Here is a 20,989-nt window from a genome sequence, read left to right as displayed (position 1 = left end):
GTTGTGATCGGCGGATCTCACCTCACCACAGCAGAGACCTGACTGTTGTGTGCGGCGGATCCCACCTCACCCCAGCAGAGACCTGACTGTTGTGTACGGCGGATCCCACCTCACCCCAGAAAAGACCTGACTGTTGTGTTCGGCGAATCCCACCTCACCCCAGCAGAGACCTGACTGTTGTGTGCGGCGCATCCCACCTCACCACAGCAGAGACCTGACTGTTGTGTGCGGCGAATCCCACCTCACCACAGCAGAGTTCTGACTGTTGTGTGCGGCGGATTCCACCTCACCCCAGCAGAGAACTGACTGTTGTGTGCGGCTAATCCCACCTCACCCCAGCAGAGACCTGACTGCTGTGTGCGGAGGAATCGCACCTCACCACAGCAGAGACCTGACTGTTGTGCTCGTCGAATCCCACCTCACCCCAGCAGAGACCTGACTTTTGTGCTCGTCGAATCCCACCTCACCCCAGCAGAGACCTGACTGTTGTGCTCGGCGAATCCCACCTCACCACAGCAGAGACCTGACTGTTGTGCTCGGCGAATCCCACCTCACCACAGCAGAGACCTGACTGTTGAGCTCGGCGAATCCCACCTCACCACAGCAGAGACCTGACTGTTGAGCTCGGCGAATCCCACCTCACCACAGCAGAGACCTGACTGTTGTGTGCAGCGGATCTCACCTCACCCCAGCAGAGACCTGACTGTTGTGTTTGGCGAATCCCACCTCACCCCAGCAGAGACCTGACTGTTGTGTTCGGCGGATTACACCTCACCCCAGCAGAGTTCTGACTGTTGTGTGCGTTCGATCCCCCCTCACCCCAGCAGAGACCTGACTGTTGTGATCGGCGGATCTCACCTCACCACAGCAGAGACCTGACTGTTGTGTGCGGCTAATCCCACCTCACCACAGCAGAGACCTGACTGTTGTGTGCGGAGGAATCGCACCTCACCACAGCAGAGACCTGACTGTTGTGTGCAGCGAATCCCACCTCACCCCAGCAGAGACCTGACTGTTGTGTGCGGCGGAATCCCACCTCAATACAGCAGAGACCTGACTGTTGTGTGCAGCGAATCCCACCTCACCCCAGCAGAGACCTGACTGTTGTGTGCGGCGAATTCTACCTCACCCCAGCAGAGACCTGACTGTTGTGTGCGGCGGATCCCACCTCACCCCAGCAGAGACCTGACTGTTGTGTGCAGCGAATCCCACCTCACCCCAGCAGAGACCTGACTGTTGTGTGCGGCGAATTCTACCTCACCCCAGCAGAGACCTGACTGTTGTGTGCGGCGGATCCCACCTCACCCCAGCAGAGACCTGACTGTTGTGTTCGGCGAATCCCACCTCACCACAGCAGAGACCTGACTGTTGTGTGCGGCGAATCCCACCTCACCACAGCAGAGATCTGACTGTTGTGTGGGGCGAATCTCACCTCACCCCAGCAGAGACCTGACTGTTGTGTGCGGTGGATCCCACCTCACCCCAGCAGAGACCGGACTGTTGTGTGCGGCGGATTCCACCTCACCCCAGCAGAGACCGGACTGTTGTGTGCGGCGGATCCCACCTCACCCCAGCAGAGACCTGACTGTTGTGATCGGCGGATCTCACCTTACCACAGCAGGGACCTGACTGTTGTGTGCGGAGGAATCCCACCTCACTACAGCAGAGACCTGACTGTTGGGTGCAGCGAATCCCACCTCACCCCAGCAGAGACCTGACTGTTGTGTTCAGCGGATCCCACCTCACTACAGCAGAGACCTGACTGTTGTGTGCGGCGGATCCCACCTCACCCCAGCAGAGACCTGACTGTTGTGTGCAGCGAATCCCACCTCACCCCAGCAGAGACCTGACTGTTGTGTGCGGCGAATTCTACCTCACCCCAGCAGAGACCTGACTGTTGTGTGCGGCGGATCCCACCTCACCCCAGCAGAGACCTGACTGTTGTGTTCGGCGGAACCCACCTCACCCCCGCAGAGACCTGACTGTTGTGTGCGGCGAATCCCACCTCACCACAGCAGAGACCTGACTGTTGTGTGCGGCGAATCCCACCTCACCACAGCAGAGATCTGACTGTTGTGTGGGGCGAATCTCACCTCACCCCAGCAGAGACCTGACTGTTGTGTGCGGTGGATCCCACCTCACCCCAGCAGAGACCGGACTGTTGTGTGCGGCGGATTCCACCTCACCCCAGCAGAGACCGGACTGTTGTGTGCGGCGGATCCCACCTCACCCCAGCAGAGACCTGACTGTTGTGATCGGCGGATCTCACCTTACCACAGCAGGGACCTGACTGTTGTGTGCGGAGGAATCCCACCTCACTACAGCAGAGACCTGACTGTTGGGTGCAGCGAATCCCACCTCACCCCAGCAGAGACCTGACTGTTGTGTTCAGCGGATCCCACCTCACTACAGCAGAGACCTGACTGTTGTGTGCGGCGGATCCCACCTCACCCCAGCAGAGACCTGACTGTTGTGTTCGGCGGATCCCACCACACCCCAGCAGAGATCTGACTGTTGTGTTCGGCAGATCCCACCTCACACCACCAGAGACCTGACTGTTGTGTTCGGGGCATCCCACCTCACCCCAGCAGAGACCTGACTGTTGTGTTGGGTGAATCCTACCTTACCCCAGCAGAGACCTGACTGTTGAGTGTGGCGAATCCCACCTCACCCCAGCAGAGACCTGACTGTTGTGTGCGGCGGATCCCACCTCACCCCAGCAGAGACCTGACTGTTGTGTGCGGCGAATCCCACCTCACCACAGCAGAGACCTGACTGTTGTGTTCGGCGGAATCCCACCTCACCACAGCAGAGACCTGACTGTTGTGTGCGGCGAATTCCACCTCACCCCAGCAGAGACCTGACTGTTGTGTACGGCGGATCCCACCTCACCCCAGAAAAGACCTGACTGTTGTGTGCGGCGAATTCCACCTCACCCCAGCAGAGACCTGACTGTTGTGTTCGGTGGATCCCACCTCACCCCAGCAGAGACCTGACTGTTGTGTTCGGCGAATCCCACCTCACCCCAGCAGAGACCTGACTGTTGTGTGCGGCGAATCCCACCTCACCACAGCAGAGACCTGACCGTTGTGTGCGGCGAATCCCACCTCACTCCAGCAGAGACCTGACTGTTGAGTTCGGCGAATCCCACCTCACCACAGCAGAGACCTGACTGTTGAATTCGGCGAATCCCACCTCACCACAGCAGAGACCTGACTGTTGAATTCGGCGAAACCCACCTCACAACAGCAGAGACAGACTGTTGAGTTCGGCGAATCCCACCTCACCCCAGCAGAGACCTGACTGTTGTGTTCGGCAGAACCCACCTCACCCCAACAGAGACCTGACTGTTGTGTTCGGCGGATCCCACCTCACCCCAGCAGAGTTCTGACTGTTGTGTGCGTTGGATCCCCCCTCACCCCAGCAGAGACCTGACTGTTGTGTTCGGCGAATCCCACCTCACCCCAGCAGAGACCTGACTGTTGTGTGCGGTTGATCCCACCTCACCCCAGCAGAGACCTGACTGTTGTGTGCGGCGAATCCCACCTCACCACAGAAGAGACCTGACTGTTGTGTTCGGCGGAATCCCACCTCACCACAGCAGAAACCTGACTGTTGTGTGCGGCGGAATCCCACCTCACCACAGCAGAGACCTGACTGTTGAATGCGGCGGAATCCCACCTCACCACAGCAGAGACCTGACTGTTGAATGCGGCGAATTCCACCTCACCCCAGCAGAGACCTGACTGTTGTGTGCGGCGGATCCCACCTCACCCCAGCAAAGACCTGACTGTTGTGTGCGGCGAATCCCACCTCACCCCAGCAGAGACCTGACTGTTGTGTACGGCGGATCCCACCTCACCCCAGCAAAGACCTGACTGTTGTGTGCGGCGAATCCCACCTCACCCCAGCAGAGACCTGACTGTTGTGTGCGGTGAAACCCACCTCACCACAGCAGAGACCTGACTGTTGAGCTCGGCGAATCCCACCTCACCACAGCAGAGACCTGACTGTTGAGTTCGGCGAATCCCACCTCACCCCAGCAGAGACCTGACTGTTGTGCTCATCGAATCCCACCTCACCCCAGCAGAGACCTGACTGTTGTGCTCGGCGAATCCCACCTCACCACAGCAGAGACCTGACTGTTGTGTTTGGCGAATCCCACCTCACCCCAGCAGAGACCTGACTGTTGTGTTCGGCGGAACCCACCTCACCCCAGCAGAGTTCTGACTGTTGTGTGCGGCGGATCCCACCTCACCCCAGCAGAGACCTGACTGACTGTTGTGTTCGGCGTAACCCACCTTACCCCAGCAGAGACCTGACTGTTGTGTTCGGCGGAACCACCTCACCCCAGCAGAGACCTGACTGTTGTGTTCGGCGGATCCCACCTCACCCCAGCAGAGACCTGACTGCTGTGTTCGGCGGATCCCACCTCACCACAGCAGAGACTTGACTGTTGTGTTCGGCGGATCCCACCTCACCCCAGCAGAGACCTGACTGTTGTGTGCGGCGAATCCCACCTCACCACAGCAGAGATCTGACTTGTGTGCGGCGAATCCCACCCCACCACAGCAGAGACCTGACTGTTGTGTTCGGCGGATCCCACCTCACCACAGCAAAGACCTGACTGTTGTGTGCGGCGAATCCCACCTCACCCCAGCAGAGACCTGACTGTTGTGTTCGGCGGATCCCACCTCACCCCAGCAGAGACCTGACTGTTGTGTGCGGTGAATCCTACCTCACCCCAGCAGAGACCGGACTGTTGTGTGTGGTGGATCCCACCTCACCCCAGCAGAGACCTGACTGTTGTGATCGGAGGATCTCACCTCACCACAGCAGGGACCTGACTGTTGTGTGCGGCTAATCCCACCTCACCCCAGCAGAGACCTGACTGTTGTGTGCGGAGGAATCACACCTCACCACAGCAGAGACCTGACTATTGTGTGCAGCGAATCCCACCTCACCCCAGCAGAGACCTGACTGTTGTGTGCGGCGGAATCCCACCTCACTACAGCAGAGACCTGACTGTTGGGTGCAGCGAATCCCACCTTACCCCAGCAGAGACCTGACTGTTGTGTTCAGCGGATCCCACCTCACTACAGCAGAGACCTGACTGTTGTGTTTGGCGAATCCCACCTCACCCCAGCAGAGACCTGACTGTTGTGTGCGGCGGATGCCACCTCACCCCAGCAGAGACCTGACTGTTGTGTTCGGCGGAACCCACCTTACCCCAGCAGATACCTGACAGTTGTGTTCGGAGGAACCCACCTTACCCCAGCAGAGACCTGACTGTTGTGTTTGGCGGATCCCACCTCACCCCAACAGAGACCTGACTGTTGTGTTCGGTGGAATCCCACCTCACCACAGCAGAGACCTGACTGTTGAATTCGGCGAATCCCACCTCACAACAGCAGAGACAGACTGTTGAGTTCGGCGAATCCAACCTCACCCCAGCAGAGACCTGACTGTTGTGTTCGGCGGATCCCACCTTACCCCAGCAGATTTCTGACTGTTGTGTGCGTTGGATCCCCCCTCACCCCAGCAGAGACCTGACTGTTGTGTTCGGCGGATCCCACCTCACCCCAGCAGATTTCTGACTGTTGTGTGCGTTGGATCCCCCCTCACCCCAGCAGAGACCTGACTGTTGAATGCGGCGGAATCCCACCTCACCACAGCAGAGACCTGACTGTTGAATGCGGCGAATTCCACCTCACCCCAGCAGAGACCTGACTGTTGTGTGCGGCGGATCCCACCTCACCCCAGCAAAGACCTGACTGTTGTGTGCGGCGAATCCCACCTCACCCCAGCAGAGACCTGACTGTTGTGTACGGCGGATCCCACCTCACCCCAGCAAAGACCTGACTGTTGTGCTCGTCGAATCCCACCTCACCCCAGCAGAGACCTGACTGTTGTGCTCGTCGAATCCAACCTCACCCCAGCAGAGACCTGACTGTTGTGCTCGGCGAATCCCACCTCACCACAGCAGAGACCTGACTGTTGAGTTCGGCGAATCCCACCTCACCCCAGCAGAGACCTGACTGTTGTGCTCGTCGAATCCCACCTCACCACAGCAGAGACCTGACTGTTGTGCTCGGCGAATCCCACCTCACCACAGCAGAGACCTGACTGTTGAGCTCGGCGAATCCCACCTCACCAAAGCAGAGACCTGACTGTTGAGCTCGGCGAATACCACCTCACCCCAGCAGAGACCTGGCTATTGAGTTCAGCGAAATCCACCTCACCTCAGCAGAGACCTGACTGTTGTGTGCGGCGAATTCTACCTCACCCCAGCAGAGACCTGACTGTTGTGTGCGGCGGATCCCACCTCACCCCAGCAGAGACCTGACTGTTGTGTGCGGCGAATCCCACCTCACCCCAGCAGAGACCTGACTGTTGCATGCGGCGGAATCCCACCTCACCCCAGCAGAGACCTGACTGACTGTTGTGTTCAGCGATCCCACCTTACACCAGCAGAGACCTGACTGTTGTGTTCGGCGGAACCACCTCACCCCAGCAGAGACCTGACTGTTGTGTTCGGCGGATCCCACCTCACCCCAGCAGAGTTCTGACTGTTGTGTGCGTTGGATCCCCCCCTCACCCCAGCAGAGACCTGACTGTTGTGTTCGGCGGATCCCACCTCACCCCAGCAGAGACCTGACTGTTGTGTTCGGCGGATCCCACCTCACCCCAGCAGAGACCTGACTGTTGTGTTCGGCGGATCCCACCACACCCCAGCAGAGATCTGACTGTTGTGTTCGGCAGATCCCACCTCACCCCAGCAGAGACCTGACTGTTGTGTGCGGCGAATCCCACCTCACCCCAGCAGAGACCTGACTGTTGTGTTCGGCGGATCCCACCTCACCCCAGCAGATTTCTGACTGTTGTGTGCGTTGGATCCCCCCTCACCCCAGCACAGACCTGACTGTTGTGTTCGGCGGAACCCACCTTACCCCAGCAGATACCTGACTGTTGTGTTCGGCGGATCCCACCACACCCCAGCAGAGATCTGACTGTTGTGTTCGGCAGATCCCACCTCACCCCAGCAGAGACCTGACTGTTGTGTGCGGCGAATCCCACCTCACCCCAGCAGAGACCTGACTGTTGTGTTCGGCGGATCCCACCTCACCCCAGCAGATTTCTGACTGTTGTGTGCGTTGGATCCCCCCTCACCCCAGCACAGACCTGACTGTTGTGTTCGGCGGAACCCACCTTACCCCAGCAGATACCTGACAGTTGTGTTCGGCGGAACCCACCTTACCCCAGCAGAGACCTGACTGTTGTGTTCGGCGGAATCCCACCTCACCACAGCAGAGACCTGACTGTTGAATTCGGCGAATCCCACCTCACAACAGCAGAGACAGACTGTTGAGTTCGGCGAATCCAACCTCACCCCAGCAGAGACCTGACTGTTGTGTTCGGCAGATCCCACCTCACCCCAGCAGATTTCTGACTGTTGTGGGCGTTGGATCCCCCCTCACCCCAGCAGAGACCTGACTGTTGTGTTCGGCGGAACCCACCTTACCCCAGCAGAGACCTGACTGTTGTGTTCGGCGGAATCCCACCTCACCACAGCAGAAACCTGACTGTTGTGTGCGGCGGAATCCCACCTCACCACAGCAGAGACCTGACTGTTGAATGCGGCGGAATCCCACCTCACCACAGCAGAGACCTGACTGTTGAATGCGGCGAATTCCACCTCACCCCAGCAGAGACCTGACTGTTGTGTGCGGCGGATCCCACCTCACCCCAGCAAAGACCTGACTGTTGTGTGCGGCGAATCCCACCTCACCCCAGCAGAGACCTGACTGTTGTGTACGGCGGATCCCACCTCACCCCAGCAAAGACCTGACTGTTGTGTGCGGCGAATCCCACCTCACCCCAGCAGAGACCTGACTGTTGTGTACGGCGGATCCCACCTCACCCCAGCAAAGACCTGACTGTTGTGTGCGGCGAATCCCACCTCACCCCAGCAGAGACCTGACTGTTGTGTGCGGCGAATCCCACCTCACCACAGCAGAGACCTGACTGTTGAGTTCGGCGAATCCCACCTCACCCCAGCAGAGACCTGACTGTTGTGCTCATCGAATCCCACCTCACCCCAGCAGAGACCTGACTGTTGTGCTCGGCGAATCCCACCTCACCACAGCAGAGACCTGACTGACTGTTGTGCTCGGCGAATCCCACCTCACCCCAGCAGAGACCTGACTGTTGTGTGCGGCGGATTCCACCTCACCCCAGCAGAGACCGGACTGTTGTGTGCGGCGGATCCCACCTCACCCCAGCAGAGACCGGACTGTTGTGTGCGGCGGATTCCACCTCACCCCAGCAGAGACCGGACTGTTGTGTGCGGCGGATCCCACCTCACCCCAGCAGAGACCTGACTGTTGTGATCGGCGGATCTCACCTTACCACAGCAGGGACCTGACTGTTGTGTGCGGCTAATCCCACCTCACCCCAGCAGAGACCTGACTGTTGTGTGCGGAGGAATCCCACCTCACTACAGCAGAGACCTGACTGTTGGGTGCAGCGAATCCCACCTCACCCCAGCAGAGACCTGACTGTTGTGTTCAGCGGATCCCACCTCACTACAGCAGAGACCTGACTGTTGTGTGCGGCGGATCCTACCTCACCCCAGCAGAGACCTGACTGTTGTGTTCGGCAGATCCCACCACACCCCAGCAGAGATCTGACTGTTGTGTTCGGCAGATCCCACCTCACACCACCAGAGACCTGACTGTTGTGTTCGGGGCATCCCACCTCACCCCAGCAGAGACCTGACTGTTGTGTTCGGTGAATCCTACCTTACCCCAGCAGAGACCTGACTGTTGTGTGCGGCGGATCCCACCTCACCCCAGCAGAGACCTGACTGTTGTGTGCGGCGAATCCCACCTCACCACAGCAGAGACCTGACTGTTGTGTTCGGCGGAATCCCACCTCACCACAGCAGAGACCTGACTGTTGTGTGCGGCGAATTCCACCTCACCCCAGCAGAGACCTGACTGTTGTGTACGGCGGATCCCACCTCACCCCAGAAAAGACCTGACTGTTGTGTGCGGCAGATCCCACCTCACCCCAGCAGAGACCTGACTGTTGTATTCGGCGAATCCCACCTCACCCCAGCAGAGACCTGACTGTTGTGTTCGGCAGATCCCACCTCACCCCAGCAGAGACCTGACTGTTGTGTGCGGAGGATTCCACCTCACCCCAGCAGAGACTGGACTGTTGTGTGCGGCGGATCCCACCTCACCCCAGCAGAGACCTGACTGTTGTGTTTGGCGAATCCCACCTCACCCCAGCAGAGACCTGACTGTTGTGTTCGGCGGATCCCACCTCACCCCAGCAGAGACCTGACTGTTGTGTTCGGCGGATCCCACCTCACCCCAGCAGAGACCTGACTGTTGTGTTCGGCGGAACCCACCTCACCCCAGCAGAGACCTGACTGTTGTGTGCGTTGGATCCCCCCTCACCCCAGCAGAGACCTGACTGTTGTGTGCGGAGGATTCCACCTCACCCCAGCAGAGACCGGACTGTTGTGTGCGGCGGATCCCACCTCACCGCAGCAGAGACCTGACTGTTGTGATCGGCATATCTCACCTCACCACAGCAGAGACCTGACTGTTATGTACGGCGGATCCCACCTCACCCCAGAAAAGACCTGACTGTTGTGTTCGGCGAATCCCACCTCACCCCAGCAGAGACCTGACTGTTGTGTGCGGCGCATCCCACCTCACCACAGCAGAGACCTGACCGTTGTGTGCGGCGAATCCCACCTCACCCCAGCAGAGACCTGACTGTTGTGTGCGGCGAATCCCACCTCACCACAGCAGAGTTCTGACTGTTGTGTGCGGCGGATTCCACCTCACCCCAGCAGAGACCTGACTATTGTGTTCGGCGGAACCCACCTTACCCCAGCAGAGAACTGACTGTTGTGTGCGGCTAATCCCACCTCACCCCAGCAGAGACCTGACTGTTGTGTGCGGAGGAATCGCACCTCACCACAGCAGAGACCTGACTGTTGTGCTCGTCGAATCCCACCTCACCCCAGCAGAGACCTGACTGTTGTGCTCGGCGAATCCCACCTCACCACAGCAGAGACCTGACTGTTGTGCTCGGCGAATCCCACCTCACTACTGCAGAGACCTAACTGTTGAGCTCGGCGAATCCCACCTCACCACAGCAGAGACCTGACTATTGAGCTCGGCGAATCCCACCTCACCACAGCAGAGACCTGACTGTTGTGTGCAGCGGATCCCACCTCACCCCAGCAGAGACCTGACTGTTGTGTTTGGCGAATCCCACCTCACCCCAGCAGAGACCTGACTGTTGTGTTCGGCGGATTCCACCTCACCCCAGCAGAGTTCTGACTGTTGTGTGCGTTCGATCCCCCCTCACCCCAGCAGAGACCTGACTGTTGTGATCGGCGGATCTCACCTCACCACAGCAGAGACCTGACTGTTGTGTGCGGCTAATCCCACCTCACCACAGCAGAGACCTAACTGTTGTGTGCGGAGGAATCGCACCTCACCACAGCAGAGACCTGACTGTTGTGTGCAGCGAATCCCACCTCACCCCAGCAGAGACCTGACAGTTGTGTGCAGCGAATCCCACCTCACCACAGCAGAGACCTGACCGTTGTGTGCGGCGAATCCCACCTCACCCCAGCAGAGACCTGACCGTTGTGTGCGGCGAATCCCACCTCACCCCAGCAGAGACCTGACTGTTGTGTGCGGCGAATCCCACCTCACCACAGCAGAGTTCTGACTGTTGTGTGCGGCGGATTCCACCTCACCCCAGCAGAGACCTGACTATTGTGTTCGGCGGAACCCACCTTACCCCAGCAGATAACTGACTGTTGTGTGCGGCTAATCCCACCTCACCCCAGCAGAGACCTGACTGTTGTGTGCGGAGGAATCGCACCTCACCACAGCAGAGACCTGACTGTTGTGCTCGTCGAATCCCACCTCACCCCAGCAGAGACCTGACTTTTGTGCTCGTCGAATCCCACCTCACCCCAGCAGAGACCTGACTGTTGTGCTCGGCGAATCCCACCTCACCACAGCAGAGACCTGACTGTTGTGCTCGGCGAATCCCACCTCACTACTGCAGAGACCTAACTGTTGAGCTCGGCGAATCCCACCTCACCCCAGCAGAGACCTGACTGTTGTGTTCGGCAGATCCCACCACACCCCAGCAGAGATCTGACTGTTGTGTTCGGCAGATCCCACCTCACACCACCAGAGACCTGACTGTTGTGTTCGGGGCATCCCACCTCACCCCAGCAGAGACCTGACTGTTGTGTTCGGTGAATCCTACCTTACCCCAGCAGAGACCTGACTGTTGAGTGTGGCGAATCCCACCTCACCCCAGCAGAGACCGGACTGTTGTGTGCGGCGGATCCCACCTCACCCCAGCAGAGACCTGACTGTTGTGATCGGCGGATCTCACCTTACCGCAGCAGAGACCTGACTGTTGTGCTCGGCGAATCCCACCTCACCACAGCAGAGACCTGACTGTTGAGCTCGGCGAATCCCACCTCACCACAGCAGAGACCTGACTGTTGTGTGCAGCGGATCCCACCTCACCCCAGCAGAGACCTGACTGTTGTGTTTGGCGAATCCCACCTCACCCCAGCAGAGACCTGACTGTTGTGTTCGGCGGATTCCACCTCACCCCAGCAGAGTTCTGACTGTGGTGTGCGTTCGATCCCCACTCACCCCAGCAGAGACCTGACTGTTGTGATCGGCGGATCTCACCTCACCACAGCAGAGACCTGACTGTTGTGTGCGGCTAATCCCACCTCACCACAGCAGAGACCTGACTGTTGTGTGCGGAGGAATCGCACCTCACCACAGCAGAGACCTGACTGTTGTGTGCAGCGAATCCCACCTCACCCCAGCAGAGACCTGACTGTTGTGTGCGGCGGAATCCCACCTCACTACAGCAGAGACCTGACTGTTGTGTGCAGCGAATCCCACCTCACCCCAGCAGAGACCTGACTGTTGTGTGCGGCGAATTCTACCTCACCCCAGCAGAGACCTGACTGTTGTGTGCGGCGGATCCCACCTCACCCCAGCAGAGACCTGACTGTTGTGTGCAGCGAATCCCACCTCACCCCAGCAGAGACCTGACTGTTGTGTGCGGCGAATTCTACCTCACCCAAGCAGAGACCTGACTGTTGTGTGCGGCGGATCCCACCTCACCCCAGCAGAGACCTGACTGTTGTGTTCGGCGGAACCCACCTCACCCCCGCAGAGACCTGACTGTTGTGTGCGGCGAATCCCACCTCACCACAGCAGAGACCTGACTGTTGTGTGCGGCGAATTCCACCTCACCACAGCAGAGATCTGACTGTTGTGTGGGGCGAATCTCACCTCACCCCAGCAGAGACCTGACTGTTGTGTGCGGCGGATCCCACCTCACCCCAGCAGAGACCGGACTGTTGTGTGCGGCGGATTCCACCTCACCCCAGCAGAGACCGGACTGTTGTGTGCGGCGGATCCCACCTCACCCCAGCAGAGACCTGACTGTTGTGATCGGCGGATCTCACCTTACCGCAGCAGGGACCTGACTGTTGTGTGCGGCTAATCCCACCTCACCCCAGCAGAGACCTGACTGTTGTGTGCGGAGGAATCCCACCTCACTACAGCAGAGACCTGACTGTTGGGTGCAGCGAATCCCACCTCACCCCAGCAGAGACCTGACTGTTGTGTTCAGCGGATCCCACCTCACTACAGCAGAGACCTGACTGTTGTGTGCGGCGGATCCCACCTCACCCCAGCAGAGACCTGACTGTTGTGTTCGGCAGATCCCACCACACCCCAGCAGAGATCTGACTGTTGTGTTCGGCAGATCCCACCTCACACCACCAGAGACCTGACTGTTGTGTTCGGGGCATCCCACCTCACCCCAGCAGAGACCTGACTGTTGTGTTCGGTGAATCCTACCTTACCCCAGCAGAGACCTGACTGTTGTGTGCGGCGGATCCCACCTCACCCCAGCAGAGACCTGACTGTTGTGTGCGGCGAATCCCACCTCACCACAGCAGAGACCTGACTGTTGTGTTCGGCGGAATCCCACCTCACCACAGCAGAGACCTGACTGTTGTGTGCGGCGAATTCCACCTCACCCCAGCAGAGACCTGACTGTTGTGTACGGCGGATCCCACCTCACCCCAGAAAAGACCTGACTGTTGTGTGCGGTGGATCCCACCTCACCCCAGCAGAGACCTGACTGTTAAGTTCGGCGAATCCCACCTCACCACAGCAGAGACCTGACTGTTGAATTCGGCGAAACCCACCTCACAACAGCAGAGACCTGACTGTTGAATTCGGCGAATCCCACCTCACAACAGCAGAGACAGACTGTTGAGTTCGGCGAATCCCACCTCACCCCAGCAGAGACCTGACTGTTGTGTTCGGCGGATCCCACCTCACCCCAGCAGAGTTCTGACTGTTGTGTGCGTTGGATCCCCCCTCACCCCAGCAGAGACCTGACTGTTGTGTTCGGCGAATCCCACCTCACCCCAGCAGAGACCTGACTGTTGTGTGCAGTTGATCCCACCTCACCCCAGCAGAGACCTGACTGTTGTGTGCGGCGAATCCCACCTCACCACAGAAGAGACCTGACTGTTGTGTTCGGCGGAATCCCACCTCACCACAGCAGAGACCTGACTGTTGTGTGCGGCGAATCCCACCTCACCACAGCAGAGACCTGACTGTTGAATTCGGCGAAACCCACCTCACAACAGCAGAGACCTGACTGTTGAATTCGGCGAATCCCACCTCACAACAGCAGAGACAGACTGTTGAGTTCGGCGAATCCCACCTCACCCCAGCAGAGACCTGACTGTTGTGTTCGGCAGAACCCACCTCACCCCAACAGAGACCTGACTGTTGTGTTCGGCGGATCCCACCTCACCCCAGCAGAGTTCTGACTGTTGTGTGCGTTGGATCCCCCCTCACCCCAGCAGAGACCTGACTGTTGTGTTCGGCGAATCCCACCTCACCCCAGCAGAGAACTGACTGTTGTGTGCGGTTGATCCCACCTCACCCCAGCAGAGACCTGACTGTTGTGTGCGGCGAATCCCACCTCACCACAGAAGAGACCTGACTGTTGTGTTCGGTGGAATCCCACCTCACCACAGCAGAGACCTGACTGTTGTGTGCGGCGAATTCCACCTCACCCCAGCAGAGACCTGGCTGTTGTGTACGGCGGATCCCACCTCACCCCAGAAAAGACCTGACTGTTGTGTGCGGCGAATCCCACCTCACCCCCGCAGAGACCTGACTGTTGTGTTCGGTGGATCCCACCTCACCCCAGCAGAGACCTGACTGTTGTGTTCGGCGAATCCCACCTCACCCCAGCAGAGACCTGACTGTTGTGTGCGGTGAATCCCACCTCACCACAGCAGAGACCTGACTGTTGAATTCAGCGAATCCCACCTCACCCCAGCAGAGACCTGACTGTTGTGTTCGGCAGAACCCACCTCACCCCAACAGAGACCTGACTGTTGTGTTCGGCGGATCCCACCTCACCCCCGCAGAGACCGGACTGTGGTGTTTGGCGGATCCCACCTCACCACAGCAGAGACCTGACTTGTGTGCGGCGAATCCCACCTCACCACAGCAGAGATCTGACTGTTGTGTTCGGCGGATCCCACCTCACCCCAGCAGAGACCTGACTGTTGTGTTCGGCGGATCTCACCTCACCCCAGCAGAGACCTGACTGTTGTGTGCGGCGAATCCCACCTCACCACAGAAGAGTTCTGACTGTTGTGTGCGGCGGATCCCACCTCACCACAGCAGAGACCTGACTGCTGTGTGCGGAGGAATCGCACCTCACCACAGCAGAGACCTGACTGTTGTGCTCGTCGAATCCCACCTCACCCCAGCAGAGACCTGACTTTTGTGCTCGTCGAATCCCACCTCACCCCAGCAGAGACCTGACTGTTGTGCTCGGCGAATCCCACCTCACCACAGCAGAGACCTGACTGTTGTGCTCGGCGAATCCCACCTCACCACAGCAGAGACCTGACTGTTGAGCTCGGCGAATCCCACCTCACCACAGCAGAGACCTGACTGTTGAGCTCGGCGAATCCCACCTCACCACAGCAGAGACCTGACTGTTGTGTGCAGCGGATCTCACCTCACCCCAGCAGAGACCTGACTGTTGTGTTTGGCGAATCCCACCTCACCCCAGCAGAGACCTGACTGTTGTGTTCGGCGGATTACACCTCACCCCAGCAGAGTTCTGACTGTTGTGTGCGTTCGATCCCCCCTCACCCCAGCAGAGACCTGACTGTTGTGATCGGCGGATCTCACCTCACCACAGCAGAGACCTGACTGTTGTGTGCGGCTAATCCCACCTCACCACAGCAGAGACCTGACTGTTGTGTGCGGAGGAATCGCACCTCACCACAGCAGAGACCTGACTGTTGTGTGCAGCGAATCCCACCTCACCCCAGCAGAGACCTGACTGTTGTGTGCGGCGGAATCCCACCTCAATACAGCAGAGACCTGACTGTTGTGTGCAGCGAATCCCACCTCACCCCAGCAGAGACCTGACTGTTGTGTGCGGCGAATTCTACCTCACCCCAGCAGAGACCTGACTGTTGTGTGCGGCGGATCCCACCTCACCCCAGCAGAGACCTGACTGTTGTGTGCAGCGAATCCCACCTCACCCCAGCAGAGACCTGACTGTTGTGTGCGGCGAATTCTACCTCACCACAGCAGAGATCTGACTGTTGTGTGGGGCGAATCTCACCTCACCCCAGCAGAGACCTGACTGTTGTGTGCGGTGGATCCCACCTCACCCCAGCAGAGACCGGACTGTTGTGTGCGGCGGATTCCACCTCACCCCAGCAGAGACCGGACTGTTGTGTGCGGCGGATCCCACCTCACCCCAGCAGAGACCTGACTGTTGTGATCGGCGGATCTCACCTTACCACAGCAGGGACCTGACTGTTGTGTGCGGAGGAATCCCACCTCACTACAGCAGAGACCTGACTGTTGGGTGCAGCGAATCCCACCTCACCCCAGCAGAGACCTGACTGTTGTGTTCAGCGGATCCCACCTCACTACAGCAGAGACCTGACTGTTGTGTGCGGCGGATCCCACCTCACCCCAGCAGAGACCTGACTGTTGTGTGCAGCGAATCCCACCTCACCCCAGCAGAGACCTGACTGTTGTGTGCGGCGAATTCTACCTCACCCCAGCAGAGACCTGACTGTTGTGTGCGGCGGATCCCACCTCACCCCAGCAGAGACCTGACTGTTGTGTTCGGCGGAACCCACCTCACCCCCGCAGAGACCTGACTGTTGTGTGCGGCGAATCCCACCTCACCACAGCAGAGACCTGACTGTTGTGTGCGGCGAATCCCACCTCACCACAGCAGAGATCTGACTGTTGTGTGGGGCGAATCTCACCTCACCCCAGCAGAGACCTGACTGTTGTGTGCGGTGGATCCCACCTCACCCCAGCAGAGACCGGACTGTTGTGTGCGGCGGATTCCACCTCACCCCAGCAGAGACCGGACTGTTGTGTGCGGCGGATCCCACCTCACCCCAGCAGAGACCTGACTGTTGTGTGCGGCGGAATCCCACCTCACTACAGCAGAGACCTGACTTTTGCGTGGGGCGAATCCCACCTCACTCCAGCAGAGACCTGACTGTTGTGTTCGGCGAATCCCACCTCACCCCAGAAGAGACCTGACTGTTGTGTGCGGCGAATCCCACCTCACCACAGCAGAGACCTGACTGTTGTGTGCGGCGAATCCCACCTCACCACAGCAGAGACCTGACTGTTGTGTGCGGCGAATCCCACCTCACGCCAGCAGAGACCTGACTGTTGTGTGAGGCGGAATCCCACCTCACCACAGCAGAGACCTGACTGTTGTGTGCGGCGAATCCCACCTCACCACAGCAGAGACCTGACTATTGTGTGCGGCGAATCCCACCTCACTACAGCAGAGACCTGACTGTTGTGTTCGGCGGAATCCCACCTCACCACAGCAGAGACCTGACTGTTGTGTGCGGCGGAATCCCACCTCACCACAGCAGAGACCTGACTGTTGTGTGCGGCGAATCCCACCTCACCCCAGCAGAGACCTGACTGTTGTGTGCGGCGAATTCCACCTCACCCCAGCAGAGACCTGACTGTTGTGTGCGGCGGATCCCACCTTACCCCAGCAGAGACCTGACTGTTGTGTTCGGCGGATCCCACCTCACCCCAGCAGAGACCTGACTGTTGTGTGCGGCGAATCCCACCTCACCCTAGCAGAGACCTGACTGTTGTGTGCAGCGGAATCCCACCTCACCACAGCAGAGACCTGACTGTTGTGTGCGGCGAATCCCACCTTACCCCAGCAGAGACCTGACTGTTGTGTGCGGCGAATCCCACCTCACCCCAGCAGAGACCTGACTGTTGTGTGCGGCGAATCCCACCTCACGCCAGCAGAGACCTGACTGTTGTGTGCGGCGGATCCCACCTCACCCCAGCAGAGATCTGACTGTTGTGTGCGGCGAATCCCACCTCACGCCAGCAGAGACCTGACTGTTGTGTTCAGTGAACCCACCTCATCACAGCATAGACCTAACTGCTGTGTTCAGTGAAAGCACCTCATCACAGCATAGACCTTTCATTTCACTTGAATTTCATTTCTTTAACAGTTTCACAGCATCAGAACTTTGTTTCTCTTACCAAAGCATCATTTTTAGCTGCATTTTTAGCTAAGCTCCACCCATCAAAGAAAACTGCCCAGGCTTTTTCCCCTGATGCTGTGCAAAGCATAATGGGATTTCTGATGTTGTTATTCACGTTGCCTAGCAACTGGGAGTGGTGATCAGCACACAGGACAGTTGGAACTGTGTCTCATGCTCGCTGTCACCTCCTTTCAACCAAAAAGATGGCTGCCATCATGAAATCACAAACATTTGCCTGTTCTTTTAAAACAGGGTGGGTAAGAGATTATATTACCTATCTATTTTAATTAACATAACTAATGAAACTTAACGACAGTATGTTTGTTTAGGCTGAAGTTCCTCTTTAATTAGGGCTCATTCACACTACAAGAGCTTTTCTAAGCGCTTTGTGATTTAAAAAGCTCTTGCTGTTATCCTGTGTGTGTGCCCACACTGGAGCGATGTGATTTCGTAAACATCCCCCATTGCATTGCATTAGCAAGAGCTAAACCACATTCAAAAGTTGAGATGTTGCATTCCCTGTGTAACAGGAGCACAATGCAACAGAACAAAAAAGTATACTTGGGTACAGTGAAGCACAGTGAAGCATAAAGTCAATGAAAAGTATTCTTCACGTACTGTTGACGCACGCGTTTACCGGTATCACACTACATGCAGTGCCTTACCATACTGCAACCTGCTATGCTGCAACGCTCCCGCCACACTGTGAACGTCACAAGGGTGGTGCATTGCATTGCGGTAAGCTGCATGACAAAGCAGCTGTTACACTGCACCACTGTGAACGGGGCAGTGGCTAGGTACACAGTGGACTTTGCGTTTCTTGTAACAGCTGGAACGCAATGTAATGGGAAAGTCGCTCCACACATTATTCCTGCGTTGAGTTGCTTACAGTGAAGCATACAGCCAATAAAATGTATGCTTCACTGTCCCTCTGCATATTGCGGTGACGCACTGCATAGGATGCCACATGCCATTAAACTCCACCGGCCTCACCATGAACGCTGCATAGGTGGTGCATTGAGGAAATCTGCATCACAATGCGGCCACACCACAGCGCACCACTGTTTACATAGCCATAGGTAAACATGGACAATTCCTTCAGCTGTGCCGCACATCAGTTGTGCGGTGCTGACAGCAACTGATTTAGTGTAAGCCTGGCCTAAAGCCAATTTTCATGCAACTAATAACCATGTCATTGGATTAACACTGTACAAATTCAGTCTGCACTAATTCCATTCCAACTTTACTAGAGTAGAGAGATGAGCTCTAAATTCAACTTTAGCAGCATTTCTTAAAGGGGTTCTCCATTGTATTTTATAAAGCTAAAACTGACACTTACCTGGTGCTTCTATCGGCCCCTTGCAGCTGTGATGTCCCGCGCTGTCCTCCTCCGATGCTCCGTTCCCCGCCGCCAGTAACCTGCTAATTGTTCATCTAACTAGATGAATAGAACTGCAGCTGCATGCTCACTCCCGTGCGTGTCACCGGGAGCTTACTACGCAGGTGCAGTATAGTACTGCATTACAGTACTGTACAGTACAGCCACGGCCTCGCAGCCACACTTCTATTCATCTAGTTAGATGAACAATTAGCAGGTTACCGGCGCCGGGGAACGGAGCATCGGAGGAGGACAGCGCGGGACATCACAGCTGCAGGGGGCCGATAGAAGCACCAGGTAAGTGTCAGTTTTAGCTTTTTAAAATATACCGGAGAACTCTTTTAAGGTGGCCACGTACCATACAATTTTTAAAATATCTGTTTAATTCAAGGATAGCAATCAATTTTTCTTACTGATTCAATGTACCACACACCTATTCAATTTTTACCCAATCACGAATAAAATAATTGAAAGCTCAGAAAAAATTGATTGGAACTTTACATCAAGTAATTGACAATCTATCACACACCATACAATTCTTGAAAAAGTTAGTCTGAAATTTCCAACATGTCCAATTTCCAAAAATCGAAAAAAAAACAAAAAACGGGAAATCCGATCACATTTATTAATCGAAAACAAAGAAAAGCTCTCAATTTTTCAAGACAAACGATCGTAATTATCGAATTTGTGAAAAATTGGATATTTTAATTGTATGGTGTGTGGCCACCTTTACAGTTACCATGGTTTCTACCTAGCAGTTACTGATGTAATGAACTGTCACTTTTTTTTTCTGATTAAACTCCCATTAATATGTACTGGACATTTTGTTGTCATTTTCAGCAGTTACATGCAGTTTATTTTCAATCTATTTGAAAGGTCTCTAATGCTGGGCATACACGGCCCAGATTCTTCTTATCAATCGAGCCGCTGATGGCTTGATTGATAATTTCCGACATGTCCGATCACCGCGCGGATCAATCGGGGCAGTCGCGGGGACGAGCAGGGATGCGGCAGGAGTCAAGCGGGGACGCGCGGTTCGGACCGTGTATGCCCCGCCTCCAAACCGTCACAAAACTCCGCCCCACCTCCCTTGGCCAAATGACCTAATATTGCCTATAGTATGTATGGGACATTTAGCTGTAATTTTCAGCAGTTCCCTGTTGCTGTGCAGCTCTGCATGCAGCCGCCCTATTCCCCTTGTGGTCAGCAGCCTTATGTACCGGATTTCCCATAAGGCTGAAAATATCCCTTCACTGCTCATAACTCAATTGCGTCCCCGATATTTATCTCTAACTCCAGTGAACTCTATAGACATTGTTACAGTAACGTTACTTATCAGGTCCAGCAGGGGGCGCTCCGGCACAGTAATGCCTCCTCTCTGCTGACATGCGGGCTCCTGGCTGCTCCGTGATGCCGCTGGCTGCTGCTCATAGATCTGCCCTCTGCTCGAGCCTCAGTCACGTCCAGCTCCTTCACCTGTCCCCGCTAGTGTGTCCGCGGAGGTTTGGTTACAGGCAGCAGCTGCTCCACTATGACGTCACGCTGATGCCTCGAGGCTCCCATCGCCCACTGGTTGCACAGCTCCCATCAGGTCACAAGCTCGAGGCATCAGCGTGACGTCATAGTAGAGCAGCTGCCTCCTGTAAACAAACCTCCGCGGGATATGTGTATATATGTATGTATTACTTTGGCCAGCGCAACCAGCCCCCCTGGCCAAAGTAATACATACATCTATACACATATACCATAACACTACATTAATATATAATATATTGTACCATGACATTACATTCATTTTATTATCTATATATTTGGAAGAGCTCGGGAAGCCACGCCCCCAAACCGTCACTAAGCCCCGCCCCAGTTTCCCTTGCCAAAGTATTGCACTTTATGTAATATATAGACAAATACCA

Source organism: Hyperolius riggenbachi, chromosome 3, assembly GCF_040937935.1.
Source record: "Hyperolius riggenbachi isolate aHypRig1 chromosome 3, aHypRig1.pri, whole genome shotgun sequence".
NCBI lineage: Eukaryota > Metazoa > Chordata > Amphibia > Anura > Hyperoliidae > Hyperolius > Hyperolius riggenbachi.
Note: the sequence above shows the minus strand (reverse complement) of the source record.